Source organism: Bos grunniens, chromosome 22, assembly GCF_055505025.1.
Source record: "Bos grunniens cultivar Pamir isolate PY7600 chromosome 22, Bosgru_T2T1.0, whole genome shotgun sequence".
Classification (NCBI taxonomy): Eukaryota; Metazoa; Chordata; class Mammalia; order Artiodactyla; family Bovidae; genus Bos; species Bos grunniens.
In genome coordinates, this window is record NC_141186.1 from 21,095,805 (window position 1) to 21,121,646 (window position 25,842).

General features: G+C 40.0%; 1 protein-coding gene across 18 annotated transcripts in view; it reads right to left on the minus strand.

Annotated features, from left to right (window-relative positions):
* Positions 1-25,842, minus strand: part of LOC147348197 (uncharacterized) — a 544,560-nt gene that overhangs the window by 177,035 nt on the left and 341,683 nt on the right. The window contains exon 10 of one of the 18 annotated variants that reach the window (XR_015151175.1): positions 5,498-5,620. The exons of 15 other annotated variants lie outside the window; for them this stretch is intronic. The gene's annotated coding sequence lies outside the window, so the exon portion shown is untranslated. Of the gene's footprint in view, positions 1-5,497; positions 5,621-21,549; positions 23,355-25,842 lie in introns of those variants that run through there. 2 more of the 18 variants (XR_015151193.1, XR_015151186.1) reach the window with 2 other exon arrangements.

The following is a 25,842-nucleotide window of genomic DNA, read 5'->3' on the forward strand; positions in this document are numbered from 1 at the left end:
GAAGAGAAAGCCTTTGACAAAATTCAACACCCATTTATGATAAAAACTCTCCAGAAAGCAGGAATAGAAGGAACATACCTCAACATAATAAAAGCTATATATGACAAACCCACAGCAAACATTATCCTCAATGGTGAAAAATTGAAAGCATTTCCTCTAAAGTCAGGAACAAGACAAGGGTGCCCACTTTCACCATTACTATTCAACATAGTTTTGGAAGTTTTGGCCACAGCAATCAGAGCAGAAAAAGAAATAAAAGGAATCCAAATTGGAAAAGAAGAAGTAAAACTCTCATTATTTGCAGATGATATGATCCTCTACATAGAAAACCCTAAAGACTCCACCAGAAAATTACTAGAACTAATCAATGACTATAGTAAAGTTGCAGGATATAAAATCAACACACAGAAATCCCTTGCATTCCTATACACTAATAATGAGAAAACAGAAGGAGAAATTAAGGAAACAATTCCATTCACCATCGCAACGGAAAGAATAAAATACTTAGGAATATATCTACCTAAAGAAACTAAAGACCTATATATAGAAAACTATAAAACACTGGTGAAAGATATCAAAGAGGACACTAATAGATGGAGAAATATACCATGTTCATGGATTGGAAGGATCAATATAGTGAAAATGAGTATACTACCCAAAGCAATTTATAGATTCAATGCAATCCCTATCAAGCTACCAACGGTATTCTTCACAGAGCTAGAACAAATAATTTCACAATTTGTATGGAAATACAAAAAACCTTGAATAGCCAAAGCGATCCTGAAAAAGAAGAATGGAACTGGAGGAATCAACCTACCTGACTTCAGGCTCTACTACAAAGCCACAGTTATCAAGACAGTTTGGTACTGGCACAAAGACAGAAATATAGATCAATGGAACAAAATAGAAAGCCCAGAGATAAATCCACGCACATATGGACACCTTATCTTTGACAAAGGAGGCAAGAATATACAATGGATTAAAGACAATCTCTTTAACAAGTGGTGCTGGGAAATCTGGTCAACCACTTGTAAAAGAATGAAACTAGAACACTTTCTAACACCATACACAAAAATAAACTCAAAATGGATTAAAGATCTCAACGTAAGACCAGAAACTATAAAACCCCTAGAGGAGAACATAGGCAAAACACTCTCTGACATACATCACAGCAGGATCCTCTATGACTCACCTCCCAGAATATTGGAAATAAAAGCAAAAATAAACAAATGGGACCTAATTAACCTTAAAAGCTTCTGCACATCAAAGGAAACTATAAGCAAGGTGAAAAGACAGCCTTCAGAATGGGAGAAAATAATAGCAAATGAAGCAACTGACAAACAACTAATCTCAAAAATATACAAGCAACTCCTACAGCTCAACCCCAGAAAAATAAATGACCCAATCAAAAAATGGGCCAAAGAACTAAATAGACATTTCTCCAAAGAAGACACACAGATGGCTCACAAACACATGAAAAGATGCTCAACATCACTCATTATCAGAGAAATGCAAATCAAAACCACTATGAGGTACCATTTCACACCAGTTAGAATGGCTGCCATCCAAAAGTCTACAAATAATAAATGCTGGAGAGGGTGTGGAGAAAAGGGAACCCTCTTACACTGTTGGTGGGAATGCAAACTAGTACAGCCACTATGGAGAACAGTGTGGAGATTCCTTTAAAAACTGGAAATAGAACTGCCTTATGATCCAGCAATCCCACTGCTGGGCATACACACTGAGGAAACCAGAAGGGAAAGAGACACGTGTACCCCAATGTTCATCGCAGCACTGTTTATAATAGCCAGGACATGGAAGCAACCTAGATGTCCATCAGCAGATGAATGGATAAGAAAGCTGTGGTACATATACACAATGGAGTATTACTCAGCCATTAAAAAGAATACATTTGAATCAGTTCTAATGAGGTGGATGAAACTGGAGCCTACTATACAGAGTGAAGTAAGCCAGAAAGAAAAACACCAATACAGTATACTAACGCATATATATGGAATTTCGAAAGATGGTAACAATAACCCTGTGTACGAGAAAGCAAAAGAGACACTGATGTATAGAACAGTCTTATGGACTCTGTGGGAGAGGGAGAGGGTGGGAAGATTTGGGAGAATGGCATTGAAACCTGTAAAATATCATGTATGAAACGAGATGCCAGTCCAGGTTCGATGCACGATACTGGATGCTTGGGGCTGGGGATGACCCAGAGGGATGGTATGGGGAGGGAGGAGGGAGGAGAGTTCAGGATGGGGAACACATGTATACTTGTGGTGGATTCATTTTGATATTTGACAAAACTAATACAATTATGTAAAGTTTAAAAATAAAATAAAATTAAAAAAAAAAAAAAGATGGTTGGACGGCATCACTGACTCAATGGACATGAGTTTGAGCAAGCTCCGGGAGTTGGTGATGGACAGGGAAGCTTGGTGTGCTGCAGTCCATGGGGTCACAAAGAGCTGGACACAAGTGAGCAACTGAACTGAATTGAAAATGTACTGGTAACTGATATCTCGGAGCCTGTCTCTCTGGATTCCACAGAGCTGGGCTTTTGTGCTAACACATTAGAAAGTGGAGGAGGAGAGAGGTGAACAACCAAACATCTCTGATTATCCCCAAGGGACATGGGGACTGCGGGACCCAAGAACCGTCCTCTGAAGTTCACTAGTATTTGCTTTAGTACCAAAATGTGCAGAAACTGGGGAAAAGACTCAAGGAGATGCAGGAGGGAGAGTCTAATTCTTAAATATAAAAATAAATTTTGTTTTGTTTCATTTACTTCTTTGTTTGTTGGCTGTAGCACAAGGCATCTAGGATCTAGTTCCCCGACCAGGGATAGAACTGATGCCCCCTGCAGTGGAAGAAGTCTTAATCAAAGGACCACCAAACCCTGGACCACCAGGAAAGTTCCTGAAAATCATTTTAGAAAAGTGTTTAGATCATAAAAATATGGCTTCCCCAATGGTAAAGTTTCTCTTCTTTCCTTGAAGTTATTTCTCTTTGTCATTTTCACCAAGTCATTCAGTATGTTTATTAGTTACCTAGGAAAATTGAGGACCCTTCCCTATCATAATGAGTTTAGCGGATGAAAGCAAGGGCATTAACTTGCTGTTCACTGATCTGTTCCCTGGTCACACAGTGCTTCAAGTTGATCCCAATTCCCCACAAAAGGAGGGGAAGCTGTTTTGAGTAAATACGCACAACTCCTTAGGACAAAATCCAAAATGCATTTCCTACAGATAACGAATCAGTGACCTTAGGTGGCATCTTAATCTGTAGACAAGTAGTTTCATTTCAAAGAGAGTAACTCATTAGCAGGAATTTAAAGTGGGAAAGCAGACCTTTCTGAAAAGTCATCAATATTTATGTGATGACGTTCCCAGCCCTCACCAACGTCACCTCTATAAATCCCACATAACTCCATGCTCCTCTCTGCCCACTGCAATATTCCTCTAATAATGACCAGTTGAGGCAGAAGTTACCATTTATTTGTGGATCCTTGGTTGAACTGAAGAAGTCACCTATCTAGTTCCCCAACAAAGTTTTTCACTCAGCAAGTGAAATAGTACTCCCACCTTTTATTTTCTGTACAACTGAGCACTGGCACGTATTGTTTTCATATGTAATGGTGTCATGTCTCTGCAAAGCATAGATACTCTTGGTGAATGGAGACGGCTTTATTATATCTTTCAACATCAAAAATATGGACCAAAATTGACTGAGAACATCTGCTCTTTCAATCAACATTTTTAGGATCTTCTCAAGTTCCTATTTTGTTATTTTGAGGGATATATATATATATATATATATATTTCTTGAGTTGTTGTTTTTCAGTCATTAAGTCATGTCTATTTGCAACCCCATGAACTGCAGCATGTCAGGCTTTTCTGTCTATCCCTATCTCCCTGAGTTTTGTCATGCTCATATCCATTAAGTCAGTAATGCCATCCAACCATCTCATCCTCTGTCACCTGCTTTTTCTCTTGCCCTCAATTTTTTCCAGCATCAGGGTCTTTTCCAATGAGTCAGCTATTTGCACCAATGGCCAAAGTCAATCCTGCCAATGAATATTTAGGGCTGATGTCATTTAGGATTGACTGGTTTGATTTCCTTGCTGTCCAAAGGACTCTCAAAAGTCTTCTCCAATACCGCAGTTCAAAAGCATCACTTCTTCGGTGCTCAATCTTCTTTATGCCCAAACCCTCACATTCATACATGACTACTGGAAAAACCATAGCTTTGACTATAATGGACTTTTGTTGACAAACTGATATCTCTGCTTTTTAATAAACTGTCTAGATTTGTCATAACTTTTCTTCCAAGGAGTAAGTGTCTTAATTTCGTGGCTGCAGTCACCATTTGCATTGATTTTGGAGTCCAAGAAAATGAAATCTGACACTGTTTCCACATTTCCCCCATCTATTTGCCATGAAGTGATAGGACCGGATTCCATGATCTTAGTTTTTTGAATGCTGAGTTTTTAGCCAGCCTTTTCACTCTCCACTTTCACATTCATCAAGAGGCTCTTAACTTCCTCTTCACTTGCTGCCATTAAAGTGGTATTATCTGCATATTTGGAGTTGCTGATATTTTGAGGGGGGAGTATAATTGCTTTACAATGTTGTTTTGGTTTCTGCTGTACAGTGAGGTGAATCAGTTATGTATACATGTATCTTCTCCCTCTTGGAGCTCCCTCCACCACCCATCCCATCCCTCTAGGTCATCACAGAGCACCGAGCTGAACTGCCTGTGCTATGCTCTAGCTATCTGTTTTACACATGATAGTGTATCTATGTCACTCCTAATCTCGCAATTTGTCACACCCTCCTCTTCCCTTCCCATGTCCTACTTTGAATAATGCTGTTATAATTTCCCATATTACAATTCCTTCCTTCATACATTTTCATTACTGTACTTTTTACCTGTCTTCCCAAATATCTTGTGTAATAGACCTAATATTTTGACAAACTCACAACTATTTTCTACCATAAAATAAGCCTATATTTTCTCTGGGGTTGGGACAAAGAGGCCTGCTTTGAATGCTTTGCAAATATCCCCATTCTTCAAAGCAAAACTTTAACTTGTCAAGGTCCTATAAGAAGAAAACATGGAGTGAGTTGGGGCAGACCCAAAATACTTTCTTCAGAGACTTAAACCAATAGCTAACAATGAGTGTAATGAGAATAGCAGAAAACCACAAGGATCAGGTTAAGCTATGACACTGAGCCACACTTTTTGAATATGTTTACAACATATTCTTATTATATGTATGTTTCAGTGAAATGCAGGCTTTTAATAAAATGGAGCCAAACATTTCATAAAAAGTTAGGGAGCTGATATCTAAAGTATGCAATTTTCTAAATTGCTGTAATTGAAGTTATTGTTAGGTTTCAAGAGAGATGACTTCAGGAGATCCCTAATTGGTCCCCAAGCATGCCAAGATTTCACCAGATAATAAATGCTCCCATTAACACATGCTCCCTACAAGTCCCCAGAGAAAACTGCTTGTTTCCAGGTTAGTGAAGATGCCAAACCTTTCAGTGCTCTGTGTTCCTGATGGTGAGCTGATTCAGAAGAGAAGAAGGCTCACATATACTTCTTCCTAGAAGAACACCACAGGTTGTTTTAGGTGTTTGGTGAGTAGGTGAGGAGACAACCAACAATTCATGACATTAAATTCAGGAAGCTTTCCAAGGGCATCAGAGACATTGACAGCTATATAATTATGTTGTTTACAAAGATGTGTCATAAGTAATTAAATTGATGTACTAACATAAGTTCTATATATCTGATTGCTGAAGAAGCCAGGCACAGAAAACAGAAGCCTGGTTGCACATATCCTGCTCAGGGTTAATGACTTTATTGAACAGAGATTGTGTTTTCCTCTGTGAACTTGCCTGGACATGTACGGCCAAAGATGTCTACACATAAAACCACCATAAAACCAAACTCTAACCCACATCCCACATGCCATGATCAGGAGTCCATCAGTGGGGCCAGAGATATCTAGGTAGGTAAACTCAGAGATGAAATGAGTGGCAAAGATGTGGTTGATAGAAAACCCACTGATAGAATATACATTTCTGTAATTATATTAGGATACTTCTTGCTGTGACACAAAATGACCACACATTTAGAGGAAGACAAGAAAATAAAAAGAAATGGAGAGGGGGTGGCCCTAAGATGGCAGAGGAATAAGATGGGGAGACCACTTTCTTCCCCACAAATTCATCGAAAGATCATTTGAATGCTGAGCAACTTCCACAGAACAACTTCTGAATGCTGGCGGAGGACACCAGGCACCCAGAAAGGCAGGCTATTCTCTTCAAAAGGAGGTAGGATAAAATATAAATGACAAAAAAAAAGAGACAAAAGAGTTAGGGACGGAGACCCATCCTGGGGAGGGAGTCATGAAGGAGGAGAAGTTTCCAAAAAGCAGGAAACCTCTCACTGGCAGGTCGGTGGAGAGTTTTGGAATCTCAGAGGGCAATATAACCAGGAGGAAAAAAAAAAACACAGAATATGCGCCTAACCCCAACTCCCAGCAGAAAAGTAGCCCAGATGCTCACGACCGCCACCAGCAAGCAGGGGCTGGACAGAAGGCTCGGGTTGCATGCTTAGGGTAAGGACCAGGTCTGAATGCCCCAAGGACAATCTGAGGGAGCTAATGTGAGACAGTAACCCAAACTGTGGGATAGCCAGAGAGAGAAGAAAAAAAAAATAACGAGAGAGAGAGAACTTTCCCATGAAAAGCTCTAACCTAAGGCACAGCCTGGCCAGGTCACAGAACAAAGGACTGAGTGAATACCAGAGGAGAGCAAGCTGGCTGCAGAATGGCCCCTCCTACTCCCGGCAGGAGGCAGAGAGGCAGCCAGAAGGCAAGGGGCAATCTTGGCCCCAGAGACTGCATCCTCCACCAAACTGTGAGCAGGCTCCCAGTTGCTAACCAAGTCTTCCTGGGATCCTGGATGGTTGATAGCTGCCAGGAGGGTCGCAGCCTGAGATCAGCTCCCAAGAGGAGACACACAGCACACCTGAGACAGTGCCCTTGCGGCACACCCAGGAAACGAGCGGCAGGGACCAGGGAGGTACCAAGATGCACCGCCCACCTGGGGCAGTGTGCTCGCCAAGCACCTGGTCACCTGAGCTGCTCGGACCTGGGAAGGGCACAAAATGCATGCCCAACCGAGTCTGTGCCTTTGTGGAGTATCCGAGAACCTGACGGCTTAGACCTGGGAAGTGCATGAAATGCAGGGCCTGCTTTGGACAGTTCCCCTGCAGAGCAACCTGGAGCCTGAGCAGTGCAGACCAGAAAAGCACATGCACCGTGAGCTGGGGCAAACCCAGTGTGGTCCATTCACTGTGAGCACTCCCCGCATACACCAGTGATATTTGTTTGCAGTGTTCCTCCCCCTGCCCAGCACAACTGAACAAGGAGCCTAAATAAGTGACCACCTTCACCTCCTTGTGTCAGGATAGAAATTAGACACTGAAGAGACTTGCACACAGAGGAAGCCAAAATAAACAAAGAAGAGGGAACTGCTCTGGAAGTGACAGGTGCAACAGATTAAAATCCTGTAGTTAACATTGACTAAGCACTGGAAGGGGCCTATCGACCTTGAGAAGAAGTATAACCTGGAACAAGGAACTATCTGAAACTGAACTGACCCCACACTGCCCTCAACAGCTCCAGAGAAATTCCTAGATATATTTTTTACTATTATCATTTTTTTAATTTTTTATTTTTAAGTTATTTATTACTCCTTTAATTTTCATTTTTATAACTTACTATTACCTTCCAAAAAAAAAGACTATATTTTGAAAGCAAATTTCATATATATATCTTTTGTAATTTCTGTGATTGATTTTGTTTTATATTTTTAATATTGCAGTTTTGAGAGTCTAACCTCTATTCTTTTTAATCTTTGCTTTTTGGTATTTATTATCAATTTTGTACCTTTAAGAATCTAATCTTCAGTACCCAGTTTCACTTAAGGGTGTGGTAATTGGCTTGACTTCTCTCTCCCTTTTTGACTCTCCCTTTTCTCCCCCAGGTCACCTCTCTCTCCTCTCTCCCCCTTCTCTCCTCTACTTAATTCTGTGAATCTCTCTGGGTGTTCAGGGCTATGGAGAACACTTAGTGAACAGATTACTGACTAGACTGATCTCTCCCCTTTTGACTCCCACAATGGCACCCCACTCCAGTACTCTTGCCTGGAAAATCCCATGGATGGAGGAGCCTGGTAGGCTGCAGTCCATGGGGTAGCTAAGAGTCGGGAACGACTGAGCGACTTCCCTTTCACTTTTCACTTTCATGCATTGGAGAAGGAAATGGCAACCCACTTCAGTGTTCTTGCCTGGGGAGTCCCAGGGACGGGGGAGCCTGGTGGGCTGCCGTCTATGGGGTCGCACAGAGTCGGACACGACTGAACCGACTTAGCAGCAGTAGCAGCTTCTCCTCCTGGTCACTTCTATCTCCCTCCTCCCTCTTCCCTTCTCTATGTAACTCAGTGAACCTCTCTGGGTGTTCCAGACTATGGAGAACACATATGGAATTGATTATTGTCTAGATTGCTCTCGCCACTTTTGATCCTCCCTCTTCTCTTCCTGGTCACCTCTCTCTCCCTCCTCCCTCTTCTCATCTCCATGTAACTCTGTGAACCTCTCTGGGAGTCCCTCACTAGGTTTTCACCATTAACCTAGTTGTTTTATCATGTGCTGTATGGATGGAGACGTCTTGAGGTTACTGTAAGAATCAGACTGAAAGCCAGAGACAGGAGGCTTAAATCCAAAACTTGAGAACACCAGAAAACTCCTGACTCCACGGAACATTAATTGACAGGAGCTCTTCCAAAAGCCTCCATAAGTGCGCTGAAACCAAACTCTACCCAAGAGCCAACAAGTTCCAGAGCAAGACATACCTTGCTAATTCTCCAGCAATGCAGGAACACAGCCCTGAGCATTAAAATACAAGCTGCCCAAAGTCACACCAAACCCAAAGACACCCTAAAACTCACTACTGGACACTTCATTGAACTCCAGAGAGAAGACATCCAGCTCCACACACCAGAACACAGATTCAAGCTTCCCTGACCAGGAAACCTTGACAAGCCACTAGTTCAACCCCACCCACAGGGAGAAGGCTCCACAATAAAGAGGAACCACAAACTTCCAGCCTACAGAAAGGCCACCCCAAACACAGCAATCTAAACAAAATGAAAAGGCAGAGAAATACTCAGCAGGTAAAGGGGCATGAAAAATATCCACCAAACCAAAGAGGAGGAGATAGGGAGTTTGCCTGAAAAATAATTCAGAATAATGATAGTAAAGATGATCCAAAATCTTGAAAACAAAACAGAGTTACAGATAAAGACTAGAGACAGGATTGAGAAGATACAAGAAATGTTTAATGAGGACCTAGAAGAAATAAAAAAGAGACAATCAATAATGAATACTACAATAAATGAGATCAAAAGCACTCTGGAGGTAACCAGCAGTAGAATAACTGAGGCAGAAAATAGGATAAATGAAGTGGAAGACAGAGTGGTGAAAATAAATGAATCACAGAGGAAAAAAGAAAAAAGAATTAAAACAAGTGAGGACAACCTCAGAGACCTCTGGAAAATGTTAAACACACAACATTTGAATCATAGGAGTACCAGAAGAAGAAGGCAAAAAGAAAGGCGAATACTTGAGGAGACAATAGTTGAAAACCTCCCTAAAATAGGGAAGGAAATAGCCACCCAAGTCCAAGAAACCCAGAGATTACCAAACAGAATAAACCCAAGGTGAAACACCCCAAGACACATATTAATCAAATTAACAAAGAGCAAACATTAAAAGCAGCAAGGAAAAAGCAACAAATAACACATAAGGGGAATTTCATAAGGATAACAACTGATCTTTCAATAGAAACTCTTCAGGCCAGAAGGGAATGGCAGAACATACTTAAAGTGATGAAAAAAGAAAAACCTACAACCCAGATTACTGTACCCAGCAAGGATCTCATTCAAATATGAAGGAGAAATCAAAAACTTTACAGACAAGCAAAAGCTGAGAGAATTCAGCACCATCCAATCAGCTCTTCAACAAATGCTGAAGGATCTTCCCTAGGCAGGAAACACAGAACAGATTATAAACTTGAACCCAAAACAATAAAGTAAATGGCAATGGGATCATCAGTCAGTTCAGTTCAGTCACTCAGTCATGTCCGACTCTTTGCAACCCCATGAATCACAGCACGCCAGGCCTCCCTGTCCATCACCAACTCCTGGAGTTCACCCAAACTCACATCCATCGAGTCAGTGATGCCATCCAGCCATCTCATCCTCTGTCATCCCCTTCTCCTCCTGCCCCCAGTCCCTCCCAGCATCAGAGTCTTTTCCAATGACTCAACTCTTCGCATGAGGTGGCCAAAGTACTGGAGTTTCAGCTTTAGCATCATTCCTTCCAAAGAAATCCCAGGGCTGATCTCCTTCAGAATGGACTGGCTGGGTCTCCTTGCAGTCCAAGGGACTCTCAAGAGTCTTCTTCAACACCACAGTTCAAAAGCATCAATTCTTCGGCACTTAGCCTTCTTCACAGTCCAACTCTCACATCCATACATGACCACAGGAAAACCCATAGCCTTGACTAGACGAACCTTTGTTGGCAAAGTAATGTCTCTGTTTTTGAATATGCTATCTAGGTTGGTCATAACTTTCCTTCCAAGGAGTAAGTGTATTTTAATTTCATGGCTGCAGTCACCATCTGCAGTGATTTTGGAGCCCCCAAAAATAAAGTCTGACACTGTTTCCACTGTTTCCCCATTTATTTGCCATGAAGTGATGGGACCGGATGCCATGATCTTCGTTTTCTGAATGTTGAGCTTTAAGCCAGCTTTTTCACTCTCCACTTGCACTTTCATCAAGAGGCTTTTGAGTTCCTCTTCACTTTCTGCCATAAGGGTGGTGTCATCTGCATATCTGAGGTGATTGATATTTCTCCCGGCAATCTGGATTCCAGCTTGTGCTTCTTCCAGTCCAGCGTTTCTCATGATGTACTCTGCATATAAGTTAAATAAGCAGGGTGACAATATACAGCCTTGACAGACTCTTTTTCCTATTTGGAACCAGTCTGTTGTTCCATGTCCAGTTCTAACTGTTGCTTCCTGACCTGCATACAAAGTTCTCATACTTATAAATAATTAACTTAAATGTAAATGGGTTGAATGCCCCAACAAAATACAAACACTGGCTGAAAGGATAAAAAAACAAGACCCCTATACATGTCTACAAGAGACCCACCTCAAAACAAGGGACACATACAGACTGAAAGTGAAGAGCTGTAAAAAGATACTTCATGCAAATGGAGACCAAAAGAAAGCAGGAGTAGCAATACTAATAACAGATAAAATAGACTTTGAAATAAAGGCCATGAAAAAAGACAAAGAAGGACACTACAGAATGATCAAAGGATCAATCCAAGAAGATATAACAATTATAAATATATAGGCACCCAATATAGGAGCATCACAGTATGTAAGGCAAATGCTAACAAGTATGAAAGGGGAAATTAACAGTAACACAATAATAATGGGAGACTTTAATACCCAACTCACAGCTATGGATAAATCAATCAAACAGAAAATTAGCAAGGAAACACAAACTTTAAATTATATAATGGATCAGTTAGACCTAATTGATATCTATAGGACATTTCATCCCAAAACAATGAATTTCACCTTTTTCTCAAGTGCACACAGAACCTTCTCCAGGATAGATCACATCCTGGGCTATAAAGCTAGCCTTGATAAATTTTAAAAAAACTGAAATCATTTCAAGCATCTTTTCTGATCACAATGCGGTAAGATTAAATGTCAACTACAGGGAAAAAAACTATTAAAAATATAAACATATGGAGGCTAATCAACATGCTTCAGAATAACCAACAAATCACAGAAGAAATAAAAAAAAGAAATCAAAATATGCATAGAAATAAATGAAAATGAAAACACAACAACCCAAAACCTATGGGATTTAGTAAAAAGCAGTGCTAATACAAGCTTACCTCAAGAAACAAGAGAAAAATCAAATCAATAACCTAACTTTACACCTAAAGCAACTAGATAAAGAAGACATGAAGAACCCCAGGGTTAGTAGAAGGAAAGAAATCAAAAAAATTAGGGCAGAAATAAATGAAAAAGAAACAAAGACGACTATAGCAAAAATCAACAAAACTAAAAGCTGGTTCTTTGAGAAGATATATAAAATTGACAAACCATTAACCAGATTCATCAAGAAACAAAGGGAGAAGAATCAAATCAACAAAATTAGAAATGAAAATGGAGAAATCACAACAGACAATACAGAAATACAAAGGATCATAAGAGACTACTCTCAGCAAATATATGACAATAAAATGGAAAACTTGGAAGAAATGGACAAATTCTTAGAAAAGTATAACTTTCCAAAACTGAACCAGGAAGAAATAGAAAACCTTAACAGACCCATCACAAGCATGGAATCAAAACTGTAATAAAAAATCTTCCAATAAACAAAAGCCCAGGACCAGATGGCTTCACAGGTGAATTCTACCAAAAATTTAGAGAAAAGCTAACACCTGTCCCACTCATTCTATGAGGCCACCATCACCCTAATACCAAAACCAGACAAAGATGCCTCATAGAATGAGTTTGGGAGTTTACCTTCCTCTTCAATTTTCTGGAAGAGTTTAAGTAGGATAGGTGTTTGCTTTTCTCACACCTATTGGACACCTTATCTTTGACAAAGGAGGAAATAATATACAATGGAGAAAAGACAATCTCTTTAACAAGTGGTGCTGGGAAAACTGGTCAACCACTTGTAAAAGAATGAAACTAGAACACTTTGTAACACCATACACAAAAATAAACTCAAAGCAGATTAAAGATCTAAATAAGACCAGAAACTATAAAACTCCTAGAGGAAAACAGGTAAAACACTCTCTGACTTTAATCACAGCAGGACTGTCTATGACCCACCTCTCAGAGTAATGTAAATAAAAGTAAAAATAAACAAATGGGACCTAATTAAACTTAAAAGCTTTTGCAGAATGAAGGAAACTATGAGAAAGGTGACAAGACAGCCTTCAGAATGAGAAAAAATAATAGCAAACAAAGCAACCAACAAAGAATTAATCTCAAAAATATATAAGCAGCTCATGTAGCTCAATACCAGAGAAATAAACGACCCAATCAAAAATGGGCCAAAGAACTAAACAGACATTTCTCCAAAGAAGACATACAGATGGCTAACAAACACACGAAAAGATGCTCAACATCACTCATTATCAGAGAAATGCAAATCAAAACCACAATGAGGTACCATCTCACGCCAGTCAGAATGGCTGCTATCAAAAAGTCTACAAATAAATGCTGAAGAGGGTGTGGAGAAAGGGGAACCCTCTTGCACTGTTGGTGGGGATGCAAACTAGTACAGCCACTATGGAGAACAGTGTGGAGATTCCTTAAAAACTGGAAATAGAACTGCCATACGACCCAGCAATCCCCTGCTGGGCATACACACCGAGGAAACCAGAATTGAAAGAGACACATGTAGCCCAATGTTCATCACAGCACTGTTTACAATAGCTAGGACATGGAAGCAACCTAGATGTCCATCGGCAGACAAATGGATAAGAAAGTCATGGTACCTACACACAACGGAATATTACTCAGCTATTAAAAAGAATGCATTTGAATCAGTTTTAATGAGGTGGATGAAACTGGAGCCTATTATACAGAGTGAAGTAAGCCAGAAAGAAAAACACCAATACAGAATATTAATGCATATATATGGAATTTAGAAAGATGGTAATGATGACCCTATATGTGAGACAGCAAGAGAAACACAGAGATAAAGAACAGACTTTTGGACTCTGTGGCAGAAGGCAAGGGTGGGATGATTTGAGAGAATAGCATTGAAACATGTATATTACCATATGTGAAATAGATCACCAGTCAAGGTTCAATGTATGAGACAGGGCATTCAGGGCTGGTACACTGGGATGACCCTGAGGGATAGGATGGAGAGAGGGGTGTTGGGGGGGGTTCAGGATGGGGGGCACATGTACACCCACTGCTGATTTATGTCAATGTATGGCAAAACCACTACAATATTGTAAAGTAATTAGCCTCCAATTAAAATAAATAAATAATTTTTTTTTTTAAGAAAGGAATTGGAGGGTGACAGAAGAGGAAAGAAAGGGAGAAAGGATTATGCTGGCCTCAGAAAAGGAGTAGGAATATTTTCTCTGCCTATAATTTTTTGAAAGAGCTTATATAAAATTAGTATTATTTATTCCTTCAGTTCAATTCAGTTCAGTCACTCAGTCATGTCCGACTCTTTGTGACCCCATGAATTGCAGCACGCCAGGCCTCCCTGTCCATCACCAACTCCCAGAGTTCACCCAGACTCACGTCCATTGAGTCAATGATGCCATCCAGCCATCTCATCCTCTGTCATCCCCTTCTCCTCCTGCCCCCAATCCCTCCCAGCATCAGAGTCTTTTCCAATGAGTCAACTCTACACATGAGGTGGCCAAAGTACTGGAGTTTCAGCTTTAGCATCATTCCTTTCAAAGAACACCCAGGACTAATCTCCTTTAGAATGGACTGGTTGGATCTCCTTGCAGTCCAAGGAACTCTCAAGAGTCTTCCCCAACACCACAGTTCAAAAGCATCAATTCTTCGGCGCTCAGCTTTCTTCACAGTCCAACTCTCACATCCATACATGACTACTAGAAAAACCATAGCTTTGACTAAATGGACCTTTGTTGGCAAAGTAATGTCTCTCCTTTATCTAGGTTGATCATAATTTTCCTTCCAAGGAGTAAGCATCTTTTAATTTCATGGCTGCAATCACCATCTGCAGTGATTTTGGAGCCCAAAAAAATAAAGTCTGACACTGTTTCCACTGTTTCCACAATTATTTCCCATGAAGTGAGGGGACCAGATGCCATGATCTTAGTTTTCTTAATGTTGAGCTTTAAGCCAACTTTTTCACTCTCCACTTTCACCTTCATCAAGAGGCTTTTTAGTTTCTCTTCACTTTCTGCCATAAAGGTGGTGTCATCTGCATATCTGAGGTTATTGATATTTCTCCCGGCAATCTTGATTCCAGCTTGTGTTTCTTCCAGTCCAGCGTTTCTCATGATGTACTCTGCATAGAAGTTAAATAAGCAGGGTGACAATATACAGCCGTGACCTACTCCTTTTCCTATTTATTCTATTTATTCCTTAGATGTTTGATAAAATTAATCAATAGAGCATGGTGAACCTGGAGTTTTCTTTATGGGAAGCATTTTTAAAATTTTTTTATTTTAGAATAAATTTAGACTTACAGAAAAATTGCCCAGATAGTCCCAAGTCCTAATTTATCCTTCAGCTAGTCTTACCATCTGTGGGCTTTAAAATTGCCCAGATAGTCCCAAGTCCTAATTTATCCTTCAGCTAGTCTTACCATCTGTGGGCTTTTCCCACCTGGGCACAGTTGATATCTTGGTCCAGATAATTCTTTGTTGTGGAGCTGTCCCAGCACTGCAGGATTTACTAGTGTGTTTAGCTTCTGCCCAGTACATTCTGAAAGCAGCACACTGGAACAACCAAAATTATTTCAAGGGACTTCCCTGGTGGTCTAGTGATTAGGAATCTGTCTTCCAATGCAGAGTAGTTCGGTTTGATCCTTGGTCACAGAAATATGATCATACAAGCCTCAAGGAACCTAAGCCCTCGCTGCAACTAGAAAAAAAAAAGGCCACATGCCTCAATGAAGACCCAGGGCAGCGAAAAACAAAAGAAAAAATGTTTCAAGACATTGCTTGATGTTCCCCAAGGGACACAATTATCCCTGGTGGAGAACCACTGCCCTAGTGATAACATCTTACACAACCATGGTATATCTGCAAAAATTAAAAAACTGACACTGGTGCATTACAATTAACTGAACTATAGACAGTTTGGATTTTTACCAATTTTTCTATTAATATCCTTTTTCTGTCTGAAGATCCAATCCAAGATATCATATTGCATTTAATAAGGGAAGTACTTTAAAATCAAATTTCTATAACTTTATACACAGTTATTTAGCCTTCTTCTTCTTTGGTCATTTTAGATTAAAAAGAAAATAAGTCTCTCACAGACTTTGTCTTTCATCTAAGTTGTTAATTTTATTGACATACAATTGGTTGGTCATGACTTTTCTTTATTATCCTTTTATTTCCTATGGAACATATTGTAATAATCCTATATTCATTTCTGATACTAATAATTTATACCCTCTCTAGTGTTTATTGATGACTCTTGGTGGAAGTTTGTTGGTTGTCTTTTACTGATCTTTTCAAGGAACAAGCTTTTCCTTTCACTCATTTTCTCCCTTGATCTATTTTCTCTCTTCGTAATTTCTTTTTATCTTTACTATTTTCTTCTTTCCACTTTTGGATTTAATCTGGTCTCTTGTTTAGCTTCTTAAGTTGAAAACTTAAATTATTATTTGAGATGTTTCTTCTGTTCCAATATATAGCTATAAATATACCTCTAAGCACTGATTTGGATGATTCCTACAAATTTTTGTATTTTGTGTTTTCATTTTCATTTTAGTTCCCTTTAAATCTTGTCCTTAGTAATATTTGTTGTTGTTGAGTCACTAAGTCGTGTCTGACTCTCTGCAACCCCATGGACTGTAGCCCACCAGGCTCCTCTGTCCATGGGATTTCCCAGGCAAGAATGCTGGAGTGGGTTGCTCTTTCCTTCCCCAGGGGATCTTCCTGATCCAGGGACTGAACCCAAGTCTCCTTCACTGGCAGATGGAGTCTTTACCATCTTAGTCTTTACTAAGGCATCAAGAAAGCCCCCTTACACCTCTAATAGCAGTTTCAAAGCCCTTATCTGGTGTTTCTATCATTTCTCTCATTCCTGGAAATTTTTCAATTAAGTGATTTTTCTCCTATATATTATTCATATTTTCCTTCATGTTTTTATTTTTGATGACACCAGATACATTGTTGAGGACTGAATTTCACTGAAATTCCTGAAAGGGAACTGGACTTAAGTTCTGTCAGGCAGCTCAACAGTTGTTGCAGATCCAGCCAGTCTTTTCAACATTTGTCTATAAGCTTTTAGAAAAGTAAAAGTGAAAATTAGTTGTTCAATTGTCTCTGACTCTTTGTGATCCCATGGACTGTAGCCCACAAGGCTCCTCTGTCCATGGGATTCTCCAGGCAAGAACACTGGAGCAGGTTGCCATTTCCTTCTCCAGGGGCTCTTCTCAACCCAAGGATTGAACCTGGGTCTCCTGCATTGCAGGAAACTTCTTTACCATTTGAGCCACCAGGGAAGCCACTCAAGCTTTTAAGGGAACATCTATTGCAGCCTTAACTCTAGGGCTAATTCAGCCCCACTGTGAAAGTGTTCCCATCCTAGAGTCTGTACTAAAGTCTGTATTTATTTAGTGATGTCTCCACTAGCTGGTGGGAACTCAAAACTCTCCTGCTCTGTATGAACTCCAGTTTAGAGCTCCCCTGTAATCATTCCTTCCCTGACAGCTCTTCTTTGTCTAGCTAGTCTCATAGAATCTCACCCCACACATATACATGCTGATATCCAAAGACTAAGAAGACTCTTCTGCAGATGTCTCCAAAATGTCTTTTTCATTCTGTGCAGCTACCTTCTGTCCAGTCCCTACACCTCAAATTCTAACTGCCTCAGCGTCCCTGAGCTCTGATTTCTGTCTCATCGACTAAACAGTATTACCAAGCTTTGCTGGGTACTCCCTCCCTGGACCATGGTGGAGAAGGTACTTCTAGAAAGAAAGCTGTGGTACTTAGCTTTAGTACCACAAGGTATAGTATCTGCCTTGTGGGTTTGCCTTCTCTGGTGGATCAGAGTCCTATTTTACTTGTCGTCTACTATCCAAAAACCAGTGTTTTTGTGTATTTCCTACATGTCTCTGCCAAGAGGGTAAGTACTATACGTGCTAAGTTGTTTCAGTCATGTCTGACTCGGTGTGACCCCATGGACTGCACCCTGCCAGGCTCCCCTGTCCATAGAATTCTCCGGGCAAGAATACTGGAGTGGGTTGTCATGCCCTCATCCAAGGGATCTTTCCAATCCAGGGACTAAATTGGCATCTCTTACATCTACCTACACTGGCAGATGGTTTCCTTACCAATAGTGCCACCTGGGAAGCTCTATAGTAGACTCTTTTATGGACACAGATGGAATTCTCCATGCAGCCTTCCATTGGGATTGTCTGCCTTCACTAACTTTACTGATGACGTAGTAAGTGCTAGACATGCTGCATGCTGTTCTGGATATTTTACTGTGATCAATCAGTTAACTTTAACTGATGGGTGAAGCCACTATCCTTCCCAAACATGGAGGGTCCAAAAGTCATATGGGAAGTAACTGACTGATTTGCACCTAGGTCCTCCAGTCTTTTAGTTCAGTACTCTTTGTACTCAAGAAGCTGTGTTACGTTTATAGGAATGTGCCTTCTGGAACTAAATTTCTCTGTTTAATTTCTAATTTTTTTAAGGTATCACTTGGCCTGACTCTTTGCTTTGATAAAGGCTAGATATGAATAGTCTCATTTATAGATTAGTCGATTGAGGGCCAGAGGGCTCTGTGATTTTCTCAAGACCCTACAAATAGGGAGCAACTTCCCTGGTGGGTCCAGTGGCTAAGACTCCATGCTCCCAATGAGGGGGCCCAGGTCCCATCGATCCCACATGCCTCAATGAAGACTGAAGACCCCATTGCCACAACAAAGACCAAATACAGCCAAACAAATAAATAAATATATTTTTAAAGTATTTTTTTAAACCCTACAAATGATGAACAATTAAGGGAAATAGGGAATTAATAAGGGCAAGCAGCACCTGTATCTTGGAATACAACATTCCTCCCATTACAATCTGGGCTTCCCAGGCAGCGCTAGGGGTAAAGAACCTGCCTGCTAATGCAGGAGATATACAAGATGCAGTTTCAATCCCTGGATCAGGAAGATCCCCTGGAGGAGGGCATGGCAACCCATTCCAGTATTCTTGTCTGGAGAATGACATGTACAGAGGTGCCTGGCAGGCTACAGTCCATAGGGTTGCAAAGAGTCAGACATGACTGAAGCAACTTAGTATCCACACATTCATTACAACTGGCTGGAGAGCTCTGGTTATTTAACTGATTGTACTTTTCATCTTCCAAGAAAGCAACTCTTAAAAAATAAATCCTTAATTTAAATTAACATCTTCAATCTCCTCTTCCAGCTCACCCTCTCAAATCTGATCTCTAGAAAATGAAATGAGGTTATAAATGCACTGACATTCTGTCAACCATGTCCTTAAGGAGCAGATTTCATGGCTGGCTTTGTTTGAAATGACTGTCACGAGTTGACTTGTAAAAAGTAATTGGTTCTATAATTTCATACGTGTCAAGATCTGCAACACACTGTTTCCTAATTGCTGGTTTGTGTGTGCACACAGGTGTAAAATCAATTTAGTTGCTCGGGTAGTTCTCTGGCACTGTCTATCCACCACCAAATAGTCAAATGTAATGATTGCTCCTAGCCTGTGACTCAAGCTTTTCAAACGCTCTGTGTCTCCCCTATGAGATTATGTCAAGGTCAGATAGCCTTCTGGGCCTCAGTTTCCTCAACAATAAAATGGCAACTGGAGATAATTAGCCTAAGTAATTTTAAGATTCCTTCTATTTGACATTTTAAAATTCTCCTTTTAATTACATTTAGCTGGCATTGGATCAACTAGGAATACGCATTAATTAGCATGTTCATCTCCACCCAGTTCAGTGATAACCCAGGTTCAAACTGGTATGCAGTCATCTTAATAAAAACAAGATACAATATTTTCTATATAAATGAAATATTCAGCACCTTCTAATTATTTGGAAATCAGTGAAAGCCTTCTAGAATGTTATCAATAGAAAGGACAAAAGATATTTTTTGCCCCATAGGTCTCAAAATATAGTGTTCATCAGAATCCCCTGGTGAGCTTCTTAAAACCCTGGTAACTGGGCCCAAGCCCCAGCAGGTCTGGGGTTGAGTCCTGAGAATCAAAATTTCTAATGGATGCCCAAGTAGAACTGATGCTGCTGCTCCTACCCTCACACTGGAAGAACCACTTAGTTAGCCCATCCTATTGCTTTCCACTTCTACAACATTGCAGAGATTAAGAAATTCAAGTACAGGACTTGCCTGGGCGACCTGGGGTTAAGACTCTGCCTTCCAGATCCCCGTCCTGAGAAGACTCCACATGTTGAGGGGCAACTAAGCCCTCGAGCCCTCGAGCCCATGCTTGGCAACATGAAAAGCCACCAGAATGAGAAGCCCACGTACTGCAACTAGAGAATAGCCCCCACTCGCCACAACTAGAGAGAAGCCTGAGTGTAGCAATGACCCAGCACAGCCAAAAATAAAAAAGAGAAAGAAATCCAAGTGTAGAGAAGTAAACTCATCAGTCCAACATCCCACAGCAAGTTCCATAGTCAGGTCTTCCAGTCATCAGCCCTTGGCCCTGTCTCTGCATGATCTCCTGCTCTGTCCCAGGTTTCCCGTGATATTTAGAGACCTATCTCTAGAGTATGTTGTTAATGTATTTCTCTAGATGACAATGCTGCTGCTGCTACTGCTAAGTCGCTTCAGTCGTGTCCAACTCTTCGCGACCCCAGAGACGGCAGCCCACCAGGCTCCGCCGTCCCCGGGATTCTCCAGGCAAGAACACTGGAGTGGGTTGCCATTGCCTTCTCCATTGTGTGAAAGTGAAAAGTGAAAGTGAAGTCGCTCAGTCGTGTCCGACTCGTAGCCTACCAAGCTCCTCCATCCATGGGATTTTCTAGGCAAGAGTACTGGAGTGGCTTGCCATTGCCTTCTCCGGATGACAATGCTACATGGTGCCTTTTGTGGACACAGTCAAGTGCACAAGCCATGACAGAAGGCTTGGAATCTAAGAAAGTAAAATCTCTGGAAAATTACACATCACCTGCCCTTCGTTCTCTCTCATCAGTATAACTCGCTATAGCACTTTTCACTTCAACCTATTGTTTCCATTTTTGCAAACTCTTCTAACTTTTCCAAAGTGTTTTCATTGATTGCCAGAAGTATAAGTTACAATAAAGCTGCTTTACATACTAAGGTTAACATTTAAAATTAAATATAGAAGGAACTGTTCATGCATGACAAAACTAGTAAGAACATCCCAAGCAAAGCGGGTCAGAGACATCAGTAGTACATACTATGGAGGTGTCTTAAGATGAAAAACGCAAGAATTCCAATTCTAAATCCTATAACTATTGTAGGAATATGAAGACAAAAGGTCTGTATTCTTCTAAGTTTGTGGTATGGTTGGGGCATTTTGTAAAACAGAGATTTTCTACAGAGTTGTTATCCATTGTATATTTTCTAACTCCTCTTCTTTCAGCTGAACCTTTTAGAAGAAGAAAGCCTTGGAGGAAAAGGCAGAGGAAGGCAAAGGAGTAAATAGAAATATAAACTAAGCTGCTTCTCAGACCATCAGACCCTGATAAAGCTGATAGAACTGAGTGAGGCTGGGCAAGTCCTAAGAACTGAAAAGACTGAGGCCAGTTCAATGACAGGATTCAACTGAGATTTTTCATGGTCCCTTGTGGTATAGCTAAGCCATAAATCAAAAGTTATGGGGATGGGAGAACTTAGTAACCACATGTGAGAGGCACTAGACCAGATTAACAGGGTTCTAGGAAGAGGGTGATTAAATCAACATCAACACCTTCTAAATAACTCTGAATTTTAGTTCTGATATATATTTTTTTAAAGAGAAGAATGGGTAGTGAGCATTGATTGAGACTTAACTCACTATGGCTTAAAAGAATAGCAACCATTAACCGAAGTGTATGTTATTTTTAATTTTCCTTCTCCTACTGGACCCTTCGTTTTGTTTTTAATGGCTGAATTACTTATCTCAAACTGTGAAGCTCAATTCCAGCTTCCCATTATATTCAGAAAATAATAGAGGCGAAGTCCCAACCCAAACCAATTAAAGGAAAATCTCTCTCCTGGTGGTCCGGTGGTTAAGATTTCGCCTTCCAAAGCAGTGGGTACAGGTTCAATCCCCGGCTAGAGAACTAAGATCTCACATACCAAAGGGTACAGCCAACAATAAACATAAATAAATAAAAAGGAGGAAAGTCTCTGTAACTGGGCTTCCTTAGACAGTTCTGACATGCAGCCTGGTTTGAGGAAGACTTCTCTGTGAACATCTTCATAAGAGTTAAACAATAGCTAGTCCTATTTCTCCTCTCCATGCAACACCAAGATACATTTTCTATAGAGGAACTCAATGATAACTTCCACTCATAAAGGAAAAAGTGTAGATGGGTTAAAATATAAACCCTGACATCAGACTACCTATGTTCAAATCCCCTGGCTTACCATTTATTAACCAGCTGAGCAACCAGGTTAAGTCACTCTTACTTTCTTTGTTCACCTCCTTCCTCAATAAAAGGAAGAGAATCCTTTAACTTACAAAATAATATTAATTCCTACCATAAATAATATTAATAATATTATTGAATATCATTGTATAATATATTATTTAATAATATGTATTATTTAATATATATTCAATATAATGATAATAATAATCCCTACCATTACAAAGGAAACACTATTATTATTTCCAAACTTCTCCTGTATACAGTATGGTATAATAGCTGAAAATGTAGAATTCAGAATAAAATGAACTCATTTTCTGTTCTGCCAATATACTCTGTGATCCTGCAAAAGTGATCTACACCTCCTGGTTATCCATAAAATGGAGATAATATTATGGTTTTCATAGGGACTTCCCTGGTGACCAGTGGTTAAGACTTTGCCCTCCAATGCAGGGGGTGCCAGTTCGATCCCTGATCAGGGTAGCTAAGATCCCACATGCCTCATGGCCAAAACATGAAACTGAAGCAATACTGTAACAAATTAAATAAAGACTTTAAAAATGGTCCACATCAAAAAAAGGATCTTACATAGGAAACAAAAATTTTAAATAATATGGTTATTATAATGGTTCCTGGGAAGATTCCATGAAAGAATTTATGTTCATAAGCTTAGCAAAGACGCTGGCTCAAAAATGAATTCTTGTCATCATCACAGCAACTAGCCCAAGAGGAAGGAGTGGATTCATGAGACACTTCAGTGAGATCTTTAGTTGACTTTTCCATCTCAGGTGAGAGAGAACATTGTGTTTATAGAGGTCACCAGTCTTTTCTCTAGGAGAGTGAAAAATGAGAACAATCCACAAGGGAACTGGTCGAGCTTGCAACTGCAGACCTCAGATATCTGGGGAGAAAATGGATTATCATCATTAATGTCTGCTGTTTCCAGCCCAGATGCAAGAGCCAGAGGCATCTTAATTATAAGCAGCTTCACAAATTAATCTCCATAATTCTAATACTTCAGAAATTAACCTCTTGTCCTGAGAAGGTCAAGTTAAATGTCAGTCCCAGAAGGAACCTGAGGGGGTAATCAGAATCAACATCAACAACACAGGTGGCCACACAGCTGTGAGTTTCTTCCTCCAAATTGCCATCGATTTTTCCAAAAGCATAGCTCAAAAGGCATTTTTAAAATAAAGATCTAAGGTACAATTCTTTTTCACTCAATTTGAGTCAGAGCACATCTGGAGAGTCAGTAAGAGTTGAATTTGTGTTAGGCTGGAAGTCTCATTTTGGATAAGGCGATGGGAAGAGGAAAGGGGCATTTATATTTATTGGTTTCTTGCAGGTCAGAGTAGTAAAGGAAGGCATATCTGATTCCTGCTGATAATATGATACGGCTTTCCTATTGACTTATTTCTTCTTTAAAAATAAGCACCACTCTCCTAATTTTGTAACTGAGGGCACAAGTATACTTAGCCTCTGGTTAGCAGCAAAAAAACATGGATCCGAAAAAAATAATATAGCCCCAATTGGTGTGTGTGTTCCTGTGTTTACAAGTCAGCCACCTCATCCCATTTATTCCACCCAAAGTAGCTGTCAAGTCAGATCGTACATGAGAGATTAAACAATAATAAGACTATCACTGTTTCCATAACAAATGCTTATTATTTGCATGAACTTTTAAAAATGCATAAATTGTATGTACAATTATGAAGCTGTCAAGACTAAAACATAGTGTTAATGAGCACAAAGTGGTAGATGCCTCCTGCCAGAAATGAAATCACTATTAGACTCAAAAATTTTTTAAGAATCACTGTCATGAGAAAGCAACAGTAAACTCAAAGACGAGTTTGGGGCACCACTCTGCCCGCATCTTATCAAATGGGTAAACAGATCCTCTAAAAACCCCTTTTATCATCTTCCCCTTTTTTAAGTGCTTAGAACTTTTCTCTAGCAACTGGCAGAAAAAAAGCAAAACGATTATTTCTTTCAAGATATTCAACCACAAAACTACAGCAGAGAAGGCATTAGATCTTTTTTTTTTTTCCCCAGGCAAGTTATTTCAGTCTGAGGTTCTTGATTCTCCTATCTCTAAAACAGGGATGAGAGACACCTTGTTTTCAGAGTTGAACTCCATCCCACCAAAATAATAATAATAACTATTGAATACAGAGGAGAGAGGGAGATCTATATTACGTAATTGCCTGCCCAATGCCGATATTTTCATAGGCAATATGTCAACTAGTCTGTATAAAAAGTTGCTTAAGGGGGTTTTAATACTTTCTTGACAATGGAAACAGGCCCAGTGAAATTAAGCCAGGAACTTATACAGAGAGGGGTTCCCCAGGTGGTGCAGAGGTAAAGAATCCACTATGTCCTAAAAAGATGCACCAAAAGTGGGGTTGTCAATATCTGGAATTAAGTTAATAGGTAAATCTCATTTGAAATATCTTATCTCAAGCTCTGAAACAGTCTTAGAATCATAGTTTGACTACTCAGAGTATTTTATAACACTTTAGCAGGGGGACATAAACAGTTAAGCATTAGCAGAATATAGTTTAATTTTTCCAGTGGTAACTATTTTTATTCCTGAGTCCTTCAAGAATGGATTTTCTGTTATGTCTAGTATCTTAAAACAAAAAAACTCTATGAACTCCATTAAAGTTCGACAGAATCTAGAAATAAACTTTCTGTATCCATAAACTGTATGTCTAAGGAATTTAGTTCCTGTTTCAAGTTTAAATGGGAAAAAAATCTGGAAGTATTATGGCACTGTCTAGGCATCTTCAGGCTACTCTATTTCTGTGCTTGGTAAACAATGAACATTTCCTCCTTAATTATGAGGCTGCAACCTTTAAGACAAGGAAAAATATACCCATCTGAATTCAAGGTTCCAAAGAATATCAAGGAGAGATAAGAAAGCCTTCTTCAGTGAAAAAGGCAAAGAAATAGAGGAAAACAATAGAATGGGAAAGACTAGAGATCTCTTCAAAGATGGGCACAATAAAGGACAGAAATGGTATGGACCTAACAGAAGCAGAAGATATTAAGAAGAGGCGGCAAGAATACACAGAAAAACTGTACCTAACAGGTCTTAATGATCTGGATAACCATGATGGTGTGATCACTCACCTAGAGCCAGACATTCTGGAGTGTGAAGTAAAGTGGGCTTTAGGAAGCATTACTACAAACAAAGCTAGGGGAAGTGACGGAATTTCAGCTGAGCTATTTCAAATCCTGAAAGATGATGCTATTAAAGTGCTGCACTCAATGTACCAACAAATTTGGAAAACTCAACAGTGGCCGCAGGACTGGAAAAGGTCAGTCATTCCAGTCCCAAAGAAAGGCAATGCCAAAGAATGTTCAAACTACCATACAATTGCATTCAC